Here is a 20,441-nt window from a genome sequence, read left to right on the forward strand (position 1 = left end):
CAGGCACCGACCACCTTACGGCCACAGCTCCGGTCAGCTGCCTCAACAATAGAGGCACGGAACATGGCCCATTCGGACTCAATGTCCCCCACCTCCCTCGGGATGTGGTCGAAGTTCTGCCGGAGGTGGGAGTTGAAGCTACTTCTGACAGGGGGCTCTGCCAGACGTTCCCAGCAGACCCTCACAACACGTTTGGGCCTACCACGCCTGACCGGCATCCTCCCCCACCATCGAAGCCAACTCACCACCAGGTGGTGATCAGTTGACAGCTCCGCCCCTCTCTTCACCCGAGTGTCCAAGACATGTGGCCGCAAGTCCGACGACACGACCACAAAGTCGATCATCGAACTGAGGCCTAGGGTGTCCTGGTGCCAAGTGCACATATGAACACCCCTATGCTTGAACATGGTGTTTGTTATGGACAATCCGTGACGAGCACAGAAGTCCAATAACAAAACACCGCTCGGGTTCAGATCAGGGGGGCCATTCCTCCCAATCACGCCATTCCAGGTCTCACTGTCATTGCCCACGTGAGCATTGAAGTCTCCCAGCAGAACGAGGGAGTCCCCAGAAGGTATGCTCTCTAGCACCCCCTCCAGGGACTCCAAAAAGGGTGGGTACTCCAAACTGCTGTTCGGTGCATACGCACAAACAACAGTTAGGACCCGTCCCCCCACCCGAAGGCGAAGGGAGGCTACCCTCTCGTCCACCGGGGTAAACCCCAATGTACAGGCTCCAAGTTGGGGGGCAATAAGTATACCCACACCTGCTCGGCGCCTCTCACCGGGGGCAACTCCAGAGTGGTAGAGAGTCCAGCCCCTCTCAAGGAGATTGGTTCCAGAGTCCAAGCTGTGCGTCGAGGTGAGTCCGACTATATCTAGCCGGAACCTCTCAACTTCGCGCACTAGCTCAGGCTCCTTCCCCTTCAGAGAGGTGACATTCCACGTCCCAAGAGCCAGTTTCTGTAGCCGAGGATCGGACCGCCAAGGTCCCCGCCTTCGGCCACCACCCAACTCACACTGCACCCGACCTTCTTGGCCCCTCCCATAGGTGGTGAGCCCATGGGAAGGGGGACCCACGTTGCCTCTTCGGGCTGTGCCCGGCCGAGCCCCATGGGTGCAGGCCCGGCCACCAGGCGCTCGCCATCGAGCCCCACCTCCAGGCCTGGCTCCAGAGTGGGGCCCCGGTGACCCGCGTCCGGGCAAGGGAAAACGCCATCCAAAATTGTTTTTCTTCATAGGAGGTTTGCTTAACCGCTCTTTGTCTCATCCCTCACCTAGGACCAGGTTGCCTTGGGTGGCCCTACCTGGGGCATAAAGCCCCGGACAACAGAGCTCCTAGGATCATTGGGACACGCAAACCCCTCCACCACGATAAGGTTATGGTTAAAGGAGGGGAAAAAAAAAACTGAATTGTGAAAAGTTAAAATATAGCAGTTGAAAAAAGTTTCAAACAGCTGATGCCCTTACCATGCTAAATGGCAACGAAGACCAAATGACTTTGCTTAGCTATGTTCAGTGATGCCATGATATCATGACCATGTAAGGTCACCATTCCAATGCTATGAAATGCAAAAAAAAACAAAAAAACTAGCCAAACTAAACCAACACAGTGCAAAATAAAACACTCACCTGGCTACAAAACATGACAAATAGAGAGCCCTACAAAATGTCTAGGCACCATATAAAATGTTCAAAATTATAAATAGTTACAAAAAATTAACTAATAGGTCGCTGGCTACTTTTCAGGAGCCAAATCCTAGCAAGTGAACTACTGACATGCTAAATTAGTTTTGTTGTCAAACAGAATTTAGTATTTTACTTTTTAAAATTTTAGAGTAATATTTAAAACATTTAGATACATAAAAATTAATCATTAGGAGCTTATAGCTCTGAGAGATTCAAATTAAATCCAATAAATACTATATATTTTCCATTAGATAAATGAAAATGTGACATTACTGAAAGGGATGGTTGTGGGGAGTATGTATTTGAACTTCAAGTTGTAATTCAGAGATACTGATACATTCTAATAAGGATTGTTGTTCATTCAACTAATATTTTTTTTCCAGTACAATGATTTTCTTTTATTGGACAATATTAGCATCATGGTTCAGCCAGCATATTTCCACTGGCTGGTGTTCAAAGTTGTGTTTCTTGTTTGTTTTGTGTTATTTTATGCCATTTATTTGTTTATTATTTAAATTTTTTGTGTTCATTTGTCCTTGATTACATCCCATGTGTTTAGTGGGTGGGTCCCCAAGGGGCAGCCCTCCATCCTATTTAAGGGAGGGACTCCAATGGTTCCTAGCGGTTCATTGAACTTGCTGGAGTGGAGAGTGCATTGGTGAGTTTCTGTGGTAATGCTTTGCTTTGCTTTGCTTTGTGTTTTCTGGATTTTCGACCCTGTGCTTTATTTTTGAATTTCTCTGTTGGATTCTGTTTTGGAACTGTGCTTTCTTATTTTTTGAACTTCTGTTCCGTCTTGACTTCAATTTCTGAGTTTCATATTGGGACTGTGTTATTTGGTATTTTTGAACCTCTGTTCTGCTTCGACCACTGCCATTGGATTCTGAATTGAGACTTTACCATCTGCCTTGCCACTTCAGGTGTCTCCTTGTGCTCTTCAGAGCTTTGTGCACAGCCATTTTTGTGAACATAAAACTTTTTATTTTATCAAGATTCGTCTTTCACCTTTTTGTGTCTAGTAGTGGTACGTTGATGGTGTTTCCCTCTCTAGTGGGCAACCTGTGAATTGTTTTTGCAGCTGTGCTTTTTGAACTCAGACAACTCATGACATTTAGAACATAGACAAATTACTGCTAAGCTGAGATTTTTGTAATTGCTGAAATTCTAAGAAGTTGGAATTTGAAAATTATCTTTGTTATGAATAAAAATTTACCAGAAGTGACTGAGAATCAGCCAGTGAAAATAAAATGCAGATCATGGGTATTCAAACAGATGTCTCCTCTGATTATGCACATTTGCCCACTGTAATTATTAATACTTATAAATTAATGCACTGAGGAAAGTGCAAACAGCTGCAGCAGAAAAAGCATGAAGGGGACATGAATGGTTGAACAGACACACAGATGTCCCTTTTGATTATGTACAAGATGATTTTTAACAAGGACAATAACAAAAACAAATATTGCAGGGTTGCATTAATGAATAAACTATAGAGTGTACCATCAGGTGAGCAGTACACAAATGATACACACATCCAGTTAGTAACAGAAAGCATAGAAGTTAAGCCTCAGTGACTACATTTTTATATCTGTTGACTGTCCAGAGCTTTGAACAAAATTAAATTTTATATTGAATCAGAATGATGCAACCATTAAAATCAAGAAATAAAAGGATCTAAATATGCATTTGGGAAATACCTTGTGTATATTGTCAACAACAGACAAATAAAGGAGCCAAAAAAAGTTTTGGGGCAACTACCCATATAATATTCCTGGCTGCAAATTGATAAATTAGTTGTACTGATGTCTGACACAGAACTGATTTGAGATTGTCAAGATGGCAGTTTTAAAGGCAAGCAGAGGAAGTGACATCATCATTGGGACTGGAACCGGAAGTGGTGTCATCAGGGCTGGGACTGGAAGTGACATCACCGGGCCAGGCGTAATTTCCCGTAACTGGTCTGCAGAGAAGTGAGATAAAGAGTCTGTGTACTCTGCCATGCCCTGTCAAAACAATGCTAACAACTAGCTGGGTACAGCATTGTTTTTTAATATGCATCAATCAGTTCTGTGTATGTGGTATAAGAGTATGGTGAACATTTTTGTTAATAATTTACCTGTTTCAGTTTGTTTTGTATTCCGCACATTTGTTCAGGTCAGGAACATTTCCTCAAGCAGGCCAGGGATAGGAAATCCCATTTTATTTGTCAAGAGGATATTCAAAATCCAGTATTAATGTGGTACTTAAATAAGCACTTTAAACCAACAGGGGACTGCTACAAAGGGGACATCTGTACAGACAAACAGGATAGTGTGTAATCTTACTTATTCCCATTGTGCTAATCAAATCAAGTGTATCCTTTTAAAGCATTGGCATATTTTGAGTTTACATCCTAATTTAACTGACCCATCTTTGTTTGCTTTTTCACATGGTCAGAATCTTCTGAGTCATGCAGTGAATTATTTACGTACCACTATTTTTACTTTGTCTAAGTGTCATAATTCCGCCCCTCTTTGGCATTTTCCCTGTTTTAATTGAAGTTGTTGTGGTAATGTTTTAAAAGTGAACCTGGTCACTACTCCATCACTCTAAAACATGAGATCTAATTGTAGTTTTAAAGACGTTATTTATCCTTTGTTATGCCCTTATCCCATGTTATACTGTATGTTTGCAAAACTATTCGCTATCGAATCTCTGAACATAAAAGTAACACTAGGACAAAGTCCATAAAGCATTCTGTATCCAGGCATTTTACTACCCATCATAATCATAAAGTTTTTGATTTCAGGTTTACCATCCTCAAAATTGTTAAGCCACACCCTCGTCGGGGTAACTTTGATAACTTTATTACTTAGCGAAGTACACTGGATTTTCCAATGAAACCCCACTGACTTAAATGAATTAAGTACTTGACTGGATGTGTTTCTTGTAATATAACCCTGAGCTAGGGCATTCTTTCAGTTACCTCTCCTGTTTAGATAATTATTGGGCTCTTTGATTCACATAAAGGGTTAAGGTAAATTGTTTTTCAGTTTTTTAGTATTTAGTTTTAGTTTATAATTGCTATGGCTTACTTACATGTGATTGTGTTTGTACCCCTTTCCTTAGTCTTATTTAAGCCGTTTGTAAGGATTTTGGGCAGGAGTGTTTCAACACGCATTTTGAACACAGATGAGGTTGTGGTGTTGTGGATCCACAGCTCTCTTAGCAAAGGCCAGTTGTTTTAAATAAATAATCACTGCGCTCGCGGCATTGTGAGGGGGCGTGGTAGTGTGGCTGAAGTTTCCGGGTGGATTTGTGCTGCGGGCGTTTCTCACCTAAGTGCACAGGTGAGGAACGGTCCGCAGTGTAATTGTTCCCAGGAACTGTTGATTGCCACAGCTGCCATGTCCATTATAAAGAGAAGACCGAGACGGTTAGGGGAGGGGAACAAGAAAAGAAGGAAACAGAGGTTGCAGAAGGAAGCAGGAAAGGAGCGAGTGAGAGAAAGCCGGTGCAGGAAAGCGAGCGAGAGTAGGCTCGCGGCAGCTGAGAAGACAGCCTGGGTGTTTGGCCGACACCCAGGGAAATAGTAGATGTGGTCGCTACCGTAGAGATTACTGTTATGAAGGACGGGAGTGACCTGAAGATGGGTGACTCTCCGCTTAAGGCCGCGGGAGGCAGCGGGAGTCGGAACTCGGTGTCCCCAGCGTGAGAGCCTTGGTTGTTGGGGAGTCCCAAGTCACTGTCAGGAGGGGCAGACCGGAGCCAAGGATCAGTACGACGACTGGCAGCAGAAGCACATTGAGAAGGTCAGCTGCAGAGACAGCATCTCGCCTGTTGCAGGGCCCTAACGGGAGAAGCAGGTGAGATGCTAGTTTAAAAGAAGCACCGGGCTTGTCATTGGTTTTTAAAAGACTGCTTCCTGCACAGCGTTTTAACCTCAGTTTTAAAGGATTGTGTTTTTCTATTTTAACCTCCATGTGCCACGTTTGTTTTAATGGATTATTTATTTATTGAACTTTGAATGCACTGCACTCTATTTTGAACACCTTTGTTTTTGTTGTTGGATTTTAAATAAAAGCACATTGCACATTTGCACCAACCTCTTGTTCTAATGTTATTGCTTCACTGTCTAGCTCATTGGTAACATTACCGACAGTGTTGGGTTCAAGGGCTCCCAAACAGTGGATGGGAGCATTGGAGCTGAACCCGCATCGTCACATTTGGTGGCAGCGGTGGGATCCTCTGGACAGCGACTTGGGACTCCCCAACGACCAAGGCGCTCATGCTGTGGACACCACGTTCCAAGTCCCGACTCCCACTGCCTTCCGCTGAGAGTCTCCCGCCTTCCGGTCACTTCCGCCCTTCAAAATAATCTCTATGGAGTGACCACATCTACTACTTCCCCATACACCCAGGCTGTCTACCTCATCGGTAACATTACCGACGGTGTTGGGTTCAAGGGCTCCCGAACAGAAGATGGGAGTGTGGAGCAGAACCTGCATCATCACATTTTGTCATACTGATCCTTGGCTTCGGTGGGATCCTCTGGACAGCGACTTGGGACTCCCCAACGACCAAGGCTCTCACGCTGGGGACACCAAGTCCCGACTCCCGCTGCCTTCCGCGGAGAGTCTCCCGCCTTCCGGTCACTTCCGCCCTTCAAAATAAGTGACCACCTTCCATTTAATTGTTTTTTCTAGTATGTATACTTTGGTTGAGTCATTTATAACCGTTTGTATGTTTATTTCATTTAATTTTCCTACAGTTGTCATTTCGGGGGAATTAAGTCAATATGGACCTACATCAGAGAGCACCTGTTATTGTATAATAGGTAGTTATGTTTTTAAATTGTATGATATATAATGGAATTAATTTATGTTCAGTGGTTGATTATATCACTCTTTTCAAGTTCCTCACTTGGTTGCTGGGCCCTGACGAAGAGGTGAATCCTCGAAACGTATCAGCCAACTCTATACATCTTAATTATTATAGACTTATTATATTTAGGTGTGGTTCACATTGTTTATTTAATGTTGATTTTATGTTACTTGTATGATGATCCTTTTGGTCATATTTGTTTAAATTGTCTTGATTTTGTACATGTTTTCGTTTACTGGTATATAATTAGTATCTTGTTCCCTGGTTTATATAAACATTACATGATTGTTCTGTATTGGGTTTTACCTGTCCTTGGTTGTTAAATGATATGTTATAATTTGTTGTTTAATTACTTATATAGATCTATTTTTTTGGAATATGATCTATACCTAATGGACCACTATTGGGTTTTGTTTCTTGAATACATTATGTACATTTTGTATGTATGTTTAAAACAGGTGTTTATATGTTACAAATAATTAATTATTGTAACATAATATGTAATTAGTACATTAAATGTCTGCTTGATATATTTGTGATACAGCAGCCAGTGATAGAGAGCAGCTGTTGGAATAGTGTGTGCAGCAGCAGGGTGAGATGAATCTGGGCTGTCATAAGGTAAATGTTATAATAGTGACAGTTTTTCATAAATGGCAGCACAGTAGTTTCTAGTTCTAATGATACTGAATCATATGGAAATGATAATTTTGCACACCCAGTAAACTATGATGCCTCTTGTGAATGCACGTAGTGTGACACGAGTGTTGGGCAACTTTTAATCCCACTGTTCACTCAATCTCCAGAGCAAAACACAGATGTATCAAATGTAGATGATCCATTACAGAATTTCAACAAGTAGTTCAGCAGCCCACATTGAAACCCAATTGCAAAATGAACATGTGATCTGATGGCAGTTGTGACAAGATGCTGACTTTCTTTATATATCAAGATGTAATTCAAAAGTTTAAATTTGTTGGCCAACAAAACCTTTATGGGAAAAGCCTTATGGAGAGAGAATCACATATGAAAAATGTTACAGGTTATTTATCAGGTGTTTGCATTTTTTCACAGCAACTTAACTGTCTCTTTGGAGTAGTAGTGAAAAATAGCACAGACAAATCCTTGTAAAACTGTCCTTTGATGCAATGATAGAAAGAATCTCTAAACTGAAGTTCTTTTTGATATATATATTAATTAACTGAAGAAAGCAAAAACTGATCAATAAACAAATAACATGTATAGTTATTTAAGAAACACTAAATAAATGAAACCAAGCAAAACACTAGGCACTGCACGATAAACAATTGACACTGACACAATCCAAGCAAAGTCCAGTACAGCAGGTGCGTATGATGATGGTGAGTAGAATGAAAAACCCCTGTGAACAGCCCTTTTTGTCCTACCAGGTTCCAGTTGTTGTGTGAAGATTTGGCTTGATTGAGAGTGCTCCCCAGATGAAGACATATCCAACCAAAACAAAATCACAAGAACAAGCAGGCACAGGACAAGCACATATATCCAGAATCCATTGTGGTTGTATTTGTAATCCAATAGAGCACGAAGGTTAGAAACAAATAGACACAGATGATTGCAATCCTTTTTTCCATTTTTGGCTCCTTTTTAAAGATAACATCCTTCTTCCTAGTAACACTGACAACCTCTGAATCTACTCAATGGTGTGATACTGCCAGGGCTGCTGGGATTTGTAGGTCATTTAAGTAGCAATCCCCCCAGTCTGTTGTGTATGGCCAAACCAAGACTTCAGGTTAGAGGTGTTGCAGTGTCCACTTTCTTAGTTCTTGACAATCCCCACTCTACCGAAAGGTCACAGGATCTGCTATGCTACAGTGGCAGGGCCAAACTATTACAGAACCAGTTTAGCTGTATATTTGTAATAGGATTTGGAGGGGGTATGCGTCCTGAGGTGCTCGTGCTAAAGCCTCATTGTGTCAATTATAGGGAGCTTAACAAGAAGACCCATCATGACGCCTACCTCATGGCACTCGTCCATGACACCCTAGAGTCTTTGACTTGGGTGGCAGTGTTCAGCCTCCTAGATCCATATTCTGGGTATTGGCAGGTGAGGATGGGGAAGGAAAGTGTCATCATCCCAGAAGGACAGTTCCAGTTCTGACTGATGCCCTTTGGATTAAAAAAACACAGTGGTGTCATTCCAACAGCTGATGGAGCAGGTCCCCTGCTTTGTCTACATAAATGACATCATTATGTTTCCCCATCTGACCAACAAAACTTGAAAGACCTCGACAGCATCTTCCAGTGATTGCATAAGGCTCATCTCATGCTCAATGGGAAGTAGTGTAGATTTCTCCAAGACCATCCGACCTTCCTCAGCCATGTAGTGTCAGGTGGACATGGAGAAAATCAAGCCCATCATAGATTTCCCAGTGCCTCAGGAGGCTAAAAGTCTTCAATGCTTACTAGATGTGACTGGATAGTTCTACAAGTTTATTCAGGGATTCGCTGACCACAGGGCTCTGTAATGTGTTTTCAACTGTCCAAAGAGCACATCTAGGCCAACCAGGTGGATGCTGAGCCTCCAACAGTGTGCGTTCAGGGTGTGCTATCATAAGGGTTGTGCTAGCATTGTGCCGGATGTGCATGGGCTAGCACCCATGGTTTGTGAAGTATTAATCTCAAACCCTTGGCCTGATCTTCCACTGAACATGCAGGACTTTGTTTAGTCACAAGCAGCCAATCCTATATGTGAGGTATTAAGAGAGGACTCTGGAGAGGAGTCAGACATGTGCCACCTGTCAACAAAACTCCATGTGGTCTCTCCTCTGGACAGTAACAACCAATGACAATCAAAGATGTGGACTTAAAGGGATCATTTCCCACCAGCAAGGACTGGAAGACCTACCTGATAGTGGTTATGGGCTATTACCACTGGCTAATGCCAGTATGAAGAAAATCTACTCCACCCTGAAGGATAAGATGCTTACTCAGTGGGGGTGCCAGTTGGTATACTTGCACCACTCTGGAAAACCACCAAGTGTGAGTCGGACTGCTGAGCACCGTGTTCAGGTTTCCCCATAGCTCAGTGGATGCAGCTCCACAAACAAGTCGATGTCATCTACAAATATAATGATGTGTGTGTACACTAAGGGCACCACAACTGGCAAGGATGACTGTCCCCAGTAGTTTCTCACCCCCGCTACAGGGGTCAACTGTCTCGGTGACTGGGAGCCTGTACACCAGCTCTTTTGCACCTGCCTCCTAATTTTTTCTTTCATTTTTGCAAAGGACTGTTCAAGGTGCTGCACCCTCACAGGACACACAGGTGGCTATGGCATCAAGGAGGCTGTGAACTGTTTCATTACTATTAATAAAGCTGTGAATGATGTCATCAACCCATGCTTCGGGCTGCTCTAGGCACAGTGTCAGGTCTTGGAGAACCCGTCCCTCACTGGTCTCCACAGGCTCCGGACTGAACATGCACAAAGAATTCAGTAGGCTCCACTTCTCATTGAGTGGGGCTCTAAACTGTGACATGGCGCGGCCTGGGCATTGGACGCATATCTATTAGCAATGCCCTCAGTTCAAGCTCCTCACCCTGTACTGCATCCTCAAAAGACAAGACTTCTGTAATAGTGAGATGTGAAACTAGGAACTAGAAGGGTGGGTGTATTTATCCCAGCTCCTACCAGGCTCACCAAAATTTGTAGCAATCTGGAATGAGCCTCTAAGATTTTCACTGTTTTTAAAACAGTTATTTATTTATTTTATTTTGGTGACCCCAGGAATGCACCCAGCATTTACCTGGCTCACACACTCACAAACAGACAAGTAATAATGTAGCTCAAATTGAATAGATAAAGAGTCTACTTTCAGCTGCTCCCATTAGGGGTTGCCACAGCGGATCATCTTCTTCCTTATCTTTCTGTCCCCTGCATCTTGTTCTGTTACACCCATCACCTGCATTTCCTCTCTCATCACATCCATAAACCTTCTCTTAGGCCTTCCTCTTTTTCTCTTGCCTGGCAGCTCTATCCTTAGCATCCTTCTCCCAATATACTCAGCATCTCTCCTCTGCACATGTCCAAAGTTTGTCTCTCAACTGTCCAACCTGACCTGACCCTCTAATGTCCTCATTTCTAATCCTGTTCCTCCTCGTCACACCCAATGCAAATCTTAGCATCTTTAACTCTGCCACCTCCAGCTCTGTCTCCTGCTTTCTGGTCAGTGCCACCGTCTCCAACCCATGTAACATAGCTGGTCTCACTACTGTCCTGTAAACCATCCCTTTCACTCTTGCTGATATCAGTCTGTCACAAATTACTCCTGACACTCTTCTCCACCCATTCCACCCTGCCTGCACTCTCTTTTTCACCTCTATTCCACAATCCCCATTACTCTGTACTGTTGATCCCAAGTATTTAAACTCATCCACCTTCACCAACTCTACTTGCATCCTCACCATTCCACTGACCTCCCTCTCATTTACACACATGTATTCTGTTTTGTCCCTACTGACCTTCATTCCTCTCCTCTCTAGAGCATATCTCCACCTCTCCAGGGTCTCCTCAACCTGCTCCCTACTATTGCTACAGATCACAATGTCATCAGCAAACATCATAGTCCACGGGGACTCCCGTCTAATCTCATCTGTCAACCTGTCCATCACCATTACAAATAAGAAAGAGCTCAGAGCCGATCCCTGATGTAATCCCATTTCCACCTTGAACGCATCCGTCACTCCTACCGCAGACCTCACCACAGTCACACTTCCCTTGTACATATCCGGTACAACTCTTACATCTCTGCCACTCCCGACTTCCTCATACAATACCACAACTCCTCTTGAGGCACTCTGTCATATGCTTTCTTCAGGTCCACAAAGACGCATTGCAACTCCTTCTGACCTTCTCTATACTTCTCCATCAACACCCTCAGAGCAAACATTGCATCTGTGGTGCTCTTTCTTGGCATGAAACCAAACTGCTGCTCACTAATCATCACCTCACTTCTTAACCTAGCTTCCACTACTCTTTCCCATAACTACATGCTGTGGCTCATCAATTTTATCCCCCTGTAGTTACTACAGTCCTGCACATCCCCCTTATTCTTAAATATCGGAACCAGTACACGTCTTCTCCACTCCTCAGGCATCCTGTCACTTTCCAAGATTCCATTAAACAATCTGGTTAAAAACTCCACTGCCACCTCTCCTAAACACCTCCATGTTTCCACAGGAATGTCATCTGGACCAACGGCTTTTTCATTCTTCATCCTTTTCATAGACGTTCTTAATTCCTCCTTGCTAATCCATTGCACTTCCTGATTCACTATCTCCACATCATCCAACCTCTTCTCTCTCCTTCTCTTCATTTATAAGCCTCTCAAAGTACTCTTTCCATCTGATCAACACACTCTCCTGGCTTGTGAGTACATTTCCATCTTTATCCTTTATTACCCTAACCTGCTGCACATCTTTCTCCGCTCGGTCCCTCTGTTTAGCCAATCGTTACAGGTCCTTTTCTCCCTCCTTAGTGTCCAACCTCTCATACAATTCATCATACGCTTTTTCTTTAGCCTTCGCCACCTCTCTCTTCACCTTGCGCCTTATCTCCTTGCACTCTTGTCTACTTTCTGCATCTCTCTGACTATCCCACTTCTTCTTTGTCATCCTCTTCCTCTGTATACTCTCCTGCACTTCCCCATTCCACCACCAGGTTTCCTTTTCCTCCTTCCTCTGTCCAGATGTCACGCCAAGCACCCTTCTTGCTGTCATCCTTACTACATCTGCTGCATTTGCCCAGCTGTCTGGTAATTCTTCACTACCACCCAGTGCCTGTCTCACCTTCTCCTTAAACTCAACCTTGCAGTCTTCCTTTTTCAACTTCCACCATTTGATCCTTGGCTCTGTCCTCAGTCTCTTCCTCTTCTTGATCTCCAATGTCATCCTACAGACCACCATCCTATGCTGCTAACTACACTTTCCCCTGCCACTACTTTGCAGTCTTCAATCTCCTTCAGATTGACTCTTCTGCATAGGATGTAATCTACCTGTGAGCATCTTCCTCCACTCTTGTACGTCACCCTATGTTCCTCCATCTTCTTAAAATACGTATTCATCACAGCCATGTCCATCCTGTTGGCAAAATCCACTATCCTTTGACCTTCTTCATTCCTCTCCTTGACACCATACCTACCCATCACCTCCTCATCCCATCTGTTCCTTTCACCAACATGTACATTGAAATCCTCTCCAATCACCACTTTCTGTCCCTTGGGTACACTGTTCATCACTTCATCCAACACACTCCAAAAATCTTCTTTCTCATCCATTGCACACCCAACTTATGGGGCATATGCACTAACAGCATTCATCATCACACCTCCAATTTCCAGCTTCATAATCATTACTCTGTCTGACACTGTTTTCACCTCCAGAACACTCTTGACATACTGTTCCTTCAGAATAACTCCAACTCCATTTCTCCTCCTATCCACATCATGATAGAACAATTTGAATCCACCTCTGATCCACCTGGCCTTAATCCCCTTCCATTTAGTCTCTTGCAATACAATATATCAACCTTCATTCTCTCCATTATATATGCTAAATCTCTCTCCCTACCAGTCATACTGCCAACATTCAAAGTTTCTATCCTCCGTTCCACTCTCTTTACCTTCCTCCTCTCCTCCTGCCTCCGGACACGTCTCCCCCCTCTTCTTCTCCTTCTTCTTCTTCTTCTTCGGCCAACAGTAGTCCAATTTATATTAACTTAATGAAGAAAGCAAAAACCAATTAATAAACAAATAACCTGTATGCAAAATCCTACCCAAAATCCCCCTGCACAGATAATTATTTAACAAACACTAAACAAATAGAGCCTAATTATACTCCTTCCCGGCTTTCCTTGCACCACTTTGAAGTTGCCCAATTGTGTAATACTACCAGGGCTGCTGGGATTTGTAGGCCATTTAAGTAGTGCTTCTACATTGTATTGTATATATAGAGTTGATGGCATTTTGTGACATTTGTTAATTTCTGGAGTTTGTTTACGGTTTAAGTCATTATTGACATCTGTTAAAAGTCTCAAAAGTTTGCACCATGCCTTTTAGTTTGCAGGACGATGTTTGAACCAAGTAAAGATGTTCAGGCAAAAGTGTGGAATGAGCAGAACAGACAAATTTTCACATTCAGTTTCACATTAAACATTTAAATTGTTTTCAATGTTAATTTTTAAAATATCTATTCAGTGAATGTACTGTATTGTGAGGCCTGTATAGATAGATAGATAGATAGATAGATAGATAGATAGATAGATAGATAGATAGATAGATAGATAGATAGATAGATAGATAGATAGATAGATACGTATAGCAATCTATACTAATAAAAGGCAAAGCCCTCACTGACTGACTGACTGACTGACTCACTCACTCATCACTAATTCTCCAACTTCCCGTGTAGGTAGAAGTCTGAAATTTGGCAGGCTCATTCCTTACAGCTTACTTACAAAAGTTAGGCAGGTTTTATTTCGAAATTCTACGCGTAATGGTCATAACTGGAACCTGTTTGACTGACTCACTCATCACTAATTCTCCAACTTCCCGTGTAGGTAGAAGGCTGAAATTTGGCAGGCTCATTCCTTACAGCTTACTTACAAAAGTTAGGCAGGTTTCATTTCGAAATTCTACGTGTAATGGTCATAAATGGAACCTGTTTTTTGTCCATATACTCTAATGGAGGAGGCGGAGTCAAGTATCGCGTCATCACGTATTACGCCTCCTACGTAATCACGTGAACTGAAAACGAGGAAGAGATTTACAGCACAAGTCAAACGTGGGAACGAAGGTAAATGACGTTAATTGTTGACTGTCTTTTAATACTGTGTACTTGTTGAGTGTCTTTTAATACTGTGTAAGTATACATATTAACACGTGCAATTAAACGTGTGCATTTATGGGGTGATTTCTCAAGCTTAAAAGCTCGCCTTTTATTAAAAAGGTAAATGCAAACTCTTTTCATTCTGAAGGGCACAAACCACGTTAGATTTCAGCCGTTAAACGCGCAAAAATGTCAGTACACCAGATAAATAAGCGCAACATATTATCAGTTGTATTGTATGCTTACAATACATATAGAAATGTGTTAATCGTTAACTAATATTATGGGATGGTGTTTTTCGACTTGCGCCTTGATTTAAACGATTGCATGTCTTGGTGGGTTTGCGTAGCTTATTGTCAATATCTTTACACCTCTTTTTAAGACTTAATTTAAAAAGGTTTTCTTTTCTTCTTAATTAAAATTTAAAAGCAATACTTCACCGCTGCGAAGCCCCTCTAGCGCTGACGTCCGACGTTCGATTACCGTAAGCGAGTGCAGTGAGTGTGTACGCCTGATGAGCCAAGAATAAGGGGGAAACAGGTGTCGCGTACTCTTTGCATTATTTGACAGTAAACTATTTTCAGCCATTCTATGATCTGCTTCTCACAACTGAAGGCACCGTGGCTGATGTTACCTGACTTGCTGGCCAACCATAAGCGTTACCTGGTAGGTAACCACCCACTCACTTCACTCCAATACGGGAATCGAACCTCGGACGTCAGTGCTAGAGGCGAAGCCCCTAAAATTGCGCCACGGCGTGTGGTTCGTTTATTTGACAGCATGTAGATCGGGGTAATTACATTTACGGCATTCGTAGTCTGATTCACAATCTGATTGTATGGGTGGTTACCTACCAGGTAACGCTTTATGGTTAGCCAGCAAGTCAGCTCGAAGTGATCACTCGAAGTGAACGCAGCTTCACAAAAAAAACAGATCCTTAACAAACTGTTATGGTATATTTTCCCTCAATTTTAAAAGGTTTTCTTTTCTTCTTAATAAAAATTTAAAAGCAGTACTTCGCGGGGATTTATATATATATAATATATATATATATATATATATATATATATATAACATATTTATGTATATATATATATATATATATATATATATAATATATATATATATATATATATATATATATATATATATAGCTGTATATAGAGATATAGATATATATAGATATACATATATAGATAATAGATATATATATATGTATGTATGTCCTATATATATATATATATATATATGTAAGCTTATAAGTACTGCCTTACTTCTCTTTAAGAAAGGAAGATGTAATGATACTTGATTTAAACGATTCCATGTCTTGGTGGGTTTGCGTAGCTTATTGTCAATATCTTTACACCTGTTTTTAAGACTTATTGACTGAAACGGGCTTTCACAAAAAAAGTTAGGGCTTTGCTACAGGATACACCCTCCACAAGTTAAGCAAGTAAAAATAAAACTGTATATTTCTGTTTTATTTAAACCTTTTAAGTTTGTATGCATAGCCCCATTTGGCTGTTTTAGATTTTTTTTTCTTTCTTCAGTAATATTAAATCTCCTTAAAGAAAAAGAACATATGCATTTTACTTTTTTTGTATCTCTTTAGTAATATTTTAGTGTAAAAGGATAACCAGTATTTAAACCTTTTATGTTACTTTATAACGTTATTTTACACAATGTTGAAAAATTAATAAGAAAGCTACATATTTTGGCAGCTGCTGCTTTAATTTTCAATGAAATGAAAAAAGCTCTCCAAGAGAAAACCTCAATGAAGAAGAAACAGTTTGCACTATCTAAAAATGAGAAACCCTCATTTATAAAAGTTTGCTGCAGATGACTTAGCTTATTGTCAATATCTTTACACTTTTTTTAAGACTTATTGACTGAAACGGGCTTTCACGAAAAAAGTTAGGGCTTTGCTACAGGATACACCCTCCACAAGTTAAGCAAATAAAAATAAAATATATATTTCTGTTTTATGTAAACCTTTTAACTTCGTAGGCATAGCCCCATTTGGCTGTTTAATTTTTTTTTCTCTTTCTTCAGTAATATTTAATCTCCATATATATGACAGCAACACTCATAACAATGACAACACAATTACATTGACAATCATGTTACGTTATTTTTAAAATGTTTCCTTTACTTTTTCATAACCTCTTTAACACACTACTTCTCCGCTGTGAAGCGCGGGTATTTTGCTAGTATTTAATATAAGTGAATTAAGTATATTATCTCATGGCTTAGGGCCATAGGTTGACAGTTAGGGCACTTTGCCTCAGGCAGCATTATTCCCCACATTGGCCCTGGATATAGCTACAGTGAAGAATTTCAAATATTCTGTATCCTTAGCGTACGTTCAGCCGCAACACCCTTCACAACACAAGCAGTATTATACGTCTGGGAAGAAAGAGATGTAACCTCGCGCGAGGCAGGAAATAAAGAAACAAGTATTGTTTTTACATAAGTTTTTAAAGTAAAAGTGAAAATAATGCATATGTAACAATTCGCAAGAAAATAACAATCTCTTTAAATTGTAGATTGCCTGCCTAAGGTAAAGTCATCCCTGATGAATGGGGACGTGGGAATGAGGGGTCCTTTCATCGGATTAGTGCTATTTCAGATGTGGAATGGCAAAACGGGGGAGGCAGCTTGATGAATGAGGTCTCCAGGACTTAAAACAAATCCAAATCATATTATGTGATATCATCTAATGTGAAATTCTACTCCGTACTTCTAGAATTTTTATTTTTATACTGTATTGAGGATTTATTCTGTTCTATGTATTGTACTGTACGGCTCAAAATTAAAAGACAATGAGTAAAATGACAAAGTGGAACTTCATAATGATGTTTACAAACGTTGACGCTAAACACATGCAGAGCAAGTTAGAGACTATGAAGCCAGTGAAATTAGAAAGGCTCAAAAAAAAAAAAAAAAGGATATGAAAGTAGGAAAATTAGAAAATATAAAAAAGAAAGTAAAGATTGCAGTAGCGCAAACAAACAAACTGCCTCATTTAACTATGCACCAGTCTAACTTTGGTTTTGCACAATAATTACTACACTATTGCACCTTAACACTTAATTGTACCTTATTCACATAATTTTAGTTATTTATTATGTTCTACTATACTGTTATCTTTCAATCTATGACTTTTTGTTAATTTAACTGATATTCTTCTAACTTTGCACAGTTTTTGATAAGCGGATCAGGATGCATTTCACTGCGTTTTGTCCTGTATAACTATACATGTGACAAATAAAGAATCTTGAGAATTTAAAAAACAGTGTTTACCGCACATGCATTTATTGGTTACTTTGTTCATGTATATATATTTATCTGTCTGCTTATTTAAAAAGCTACATTTACCCCAGGAGTCAAAAACGTTCTGTCTAGCCCTTGTACAAAAACCTAGACAAAAGCTGGGGTATCACCTTGGTAACCCCATGTACTTTTGGAACTGTGAGAGGAAAATAGCACAACTTTACAGACAGGAGTCCAATGCAGAACTCTACTTACTTTTTTACTTTGTAAAAAAAAAAATTATTAACTGCTGATGATGTAGATCGTTTTGTCTGTGCTGAAATTCCAAAAAGAGAAACCAATCCTGACCTTATTAAAAAGATTCAGCATGTTGGGACTCGCAAGATTACAAATATTGTTTTTACAGAAGTTCTGAAATAAAAGTGAAACTAATGAAATAGCAACAATTCAAAGAAAAAAAAATCTTAAAAGTGTGTATCTGGAATACCAAACACGGGGGTTGGCGAGCGAAGCGAGCAGGGGGCGAAGCCCCCTAGTTATATAATAAAAACATACATTTGATTTGAATCTGCAACAGTCGATGTAAATTTATGGCACTTGTAAAAGTTAGAATTTTTACTTTCAGTTTTATTCTCTCAGTCACATTCACACAAACGCCATTCGTTTCCCCCCCCCTGATTTGACACTGTTAGTTTTCAAATAAAGAAGTGGTATAACAAGCTTGTTTTGTAATACCAGGAAGAACTGGAATACTGCACCCCTTGATGACATTTTTGCCATCAAAATAGCATAGAATACTGCTATTAAAACACTCAAGTTTCATAATGAAAATTATTATTAACTGAATTGACAGTTGTAAAAAAATGAAGAGACAACATTCTCACCCATGGGTAAACTTATCAATCAAGACACACGTCTCAATATCCTTTTGCTTTATTATTTCATGTGTGAGTATTTCAGATGACATTTTTCCTAAATGAAACTGGATTATTATATACATAACATTGATTCTTCAATTCACTCTGGCTCATTCTGTATAAGTAACATTTGTTCACTCATGCTTAGTACTGCTACTGAAGCAGTTAATTGACACATCACAGGCTTGTTAGGCAGAGAACCTAAATTCTGGATCTTGCTAATAACTGTATGAGTACAGACAAGCCTAAAGTCTACTTAGGTTGACTTTAAAGTAAATATTTCTTTGTAGTAGTGCATTTAAGCTATAAATATGTTTCAGTGAGGCGTCTTAAGCTATGAGAAATTTCCAACCAAGACAGCAAAGCCTCAGCAGTACTTCTGAAGTCATCTCCTTGCTAAAAAACATCAGCGTAAGCCTGATCTGTTGAATTGTTCGATGTAGTTTCCTGTGAGCAGTCAGAAATGACTATATGGAATTCATTCATTTTTGTAATTGAGAAATGCCTGTCACTCAGTATAAGCAGCCTGAACCTCTCAGTTTTTTAATGAATAAAACAGATTTGGCTTATCCCCCTCCCCCTCAAAAAATAAATAAATAATCTGAAATCAGCTACCCCAAGAGTACAAAGAAAGAGCTAATGCATTTTAAAAAGGTCACCAATTCTGCTTTATATGCTAATAAATTATTAGCTATACAGTATTTTTGAGCATGCACATAATACAGTCTAATTTGCTTACCCCCATTAATTCTCTATTGAACAGTGTGCAAGGAACAGGGGAAAGCCTCTCTGTTACTTGAACTGTTTAATCAGAGGCAACCTACAATTATAATTAATTAACAATAGCTAGCGAATGGATGATCTCAGTTCAAAGCAAGTAAATTAGGGCAGACCTTTAATCTTTAATAGGAAAGCTGGGTCTTCAGCTACTTGCCAATTAGGAATGTGTGTGAAGAATATAAATGTTGCCATTAAATCAACACTTGTTAGACAAAGATCAACACAATAACTGTCAACATGGCAAAGACTGCACAGCAAGTATTCCATAATTGTATAATATGTATAACAAACTGTTTTTATTTTACTTCTTGAAATACCAGAAAACTGAATTAATCATTGCAACATATTTCTTATTTTATACTTCTAAGATGGATATTGAGATATAGTTAAAAAATTCAAAATGAAAATATTACAGCATAACAAAAATTGTAATGAAAATGTATGGAGAAGGTGGAGAATGGCTCACAGTTAAATCACCATGATGGAACATATGGTTGCTCCATGCTGCCCCGCAACCTTGCCCTGGGTAAGCGCGTAAAGGAAATGGATAGATGGATTCTTTTCAGTTTCTCAAAGTGTTACACTAATCATAGCATTGGTGCAGACAGACCCAAAAATCACTTCTTTCTTTTAAAGTTCATGTTACCTAATCATTTCTGAAAATGGTGAGAGACTGTGATGTGAATTGAAATTTAATTGTATTTCTATTATATTCAATAAGTCAAGAACTGTTTCTGACTGTACTGAAATTTAAATTTCTGCAAACAAGTCTGAATGCCCTTGGGTTCATTAGAAACAAGTCCAGGTTAAACAAAGATGGGGTGCTGAATAGACTGATGATCTGGGATAACAAGAATGTCCATTTTTGATAGGTTGAGCCAGAGATGGTGTTACTTTGTCCAGGTTGCAATATTAGTGAGAAATACAGAGATTCTAGTTAATATTGTGTGGTTCACTGGAGGGGACAACGGGTATAGCTGTATTCATCAGCATAGTAATGATAGGAAAAATCACAGTACTGGATTATAGAGTGAGGGTTTTTTTAGAGAGAATAGGAAAAAA

The sequence above is a fragment of the Erpetoichthys calabaricus genome, chromosome 1 (genome assembly GCF_900747795.2).
Source record: "Erpetoichthys calabaricus chromosome 1, fErpCal1.3, whole genome shotgun sequence".
Taxonomy (NCBI): Eukaryota; Metazoa; Chordata; class Cladistia; order Polypteriformes; family Polypteridae; genus Erpetoichthys; species Erpetoichthys calabaricus.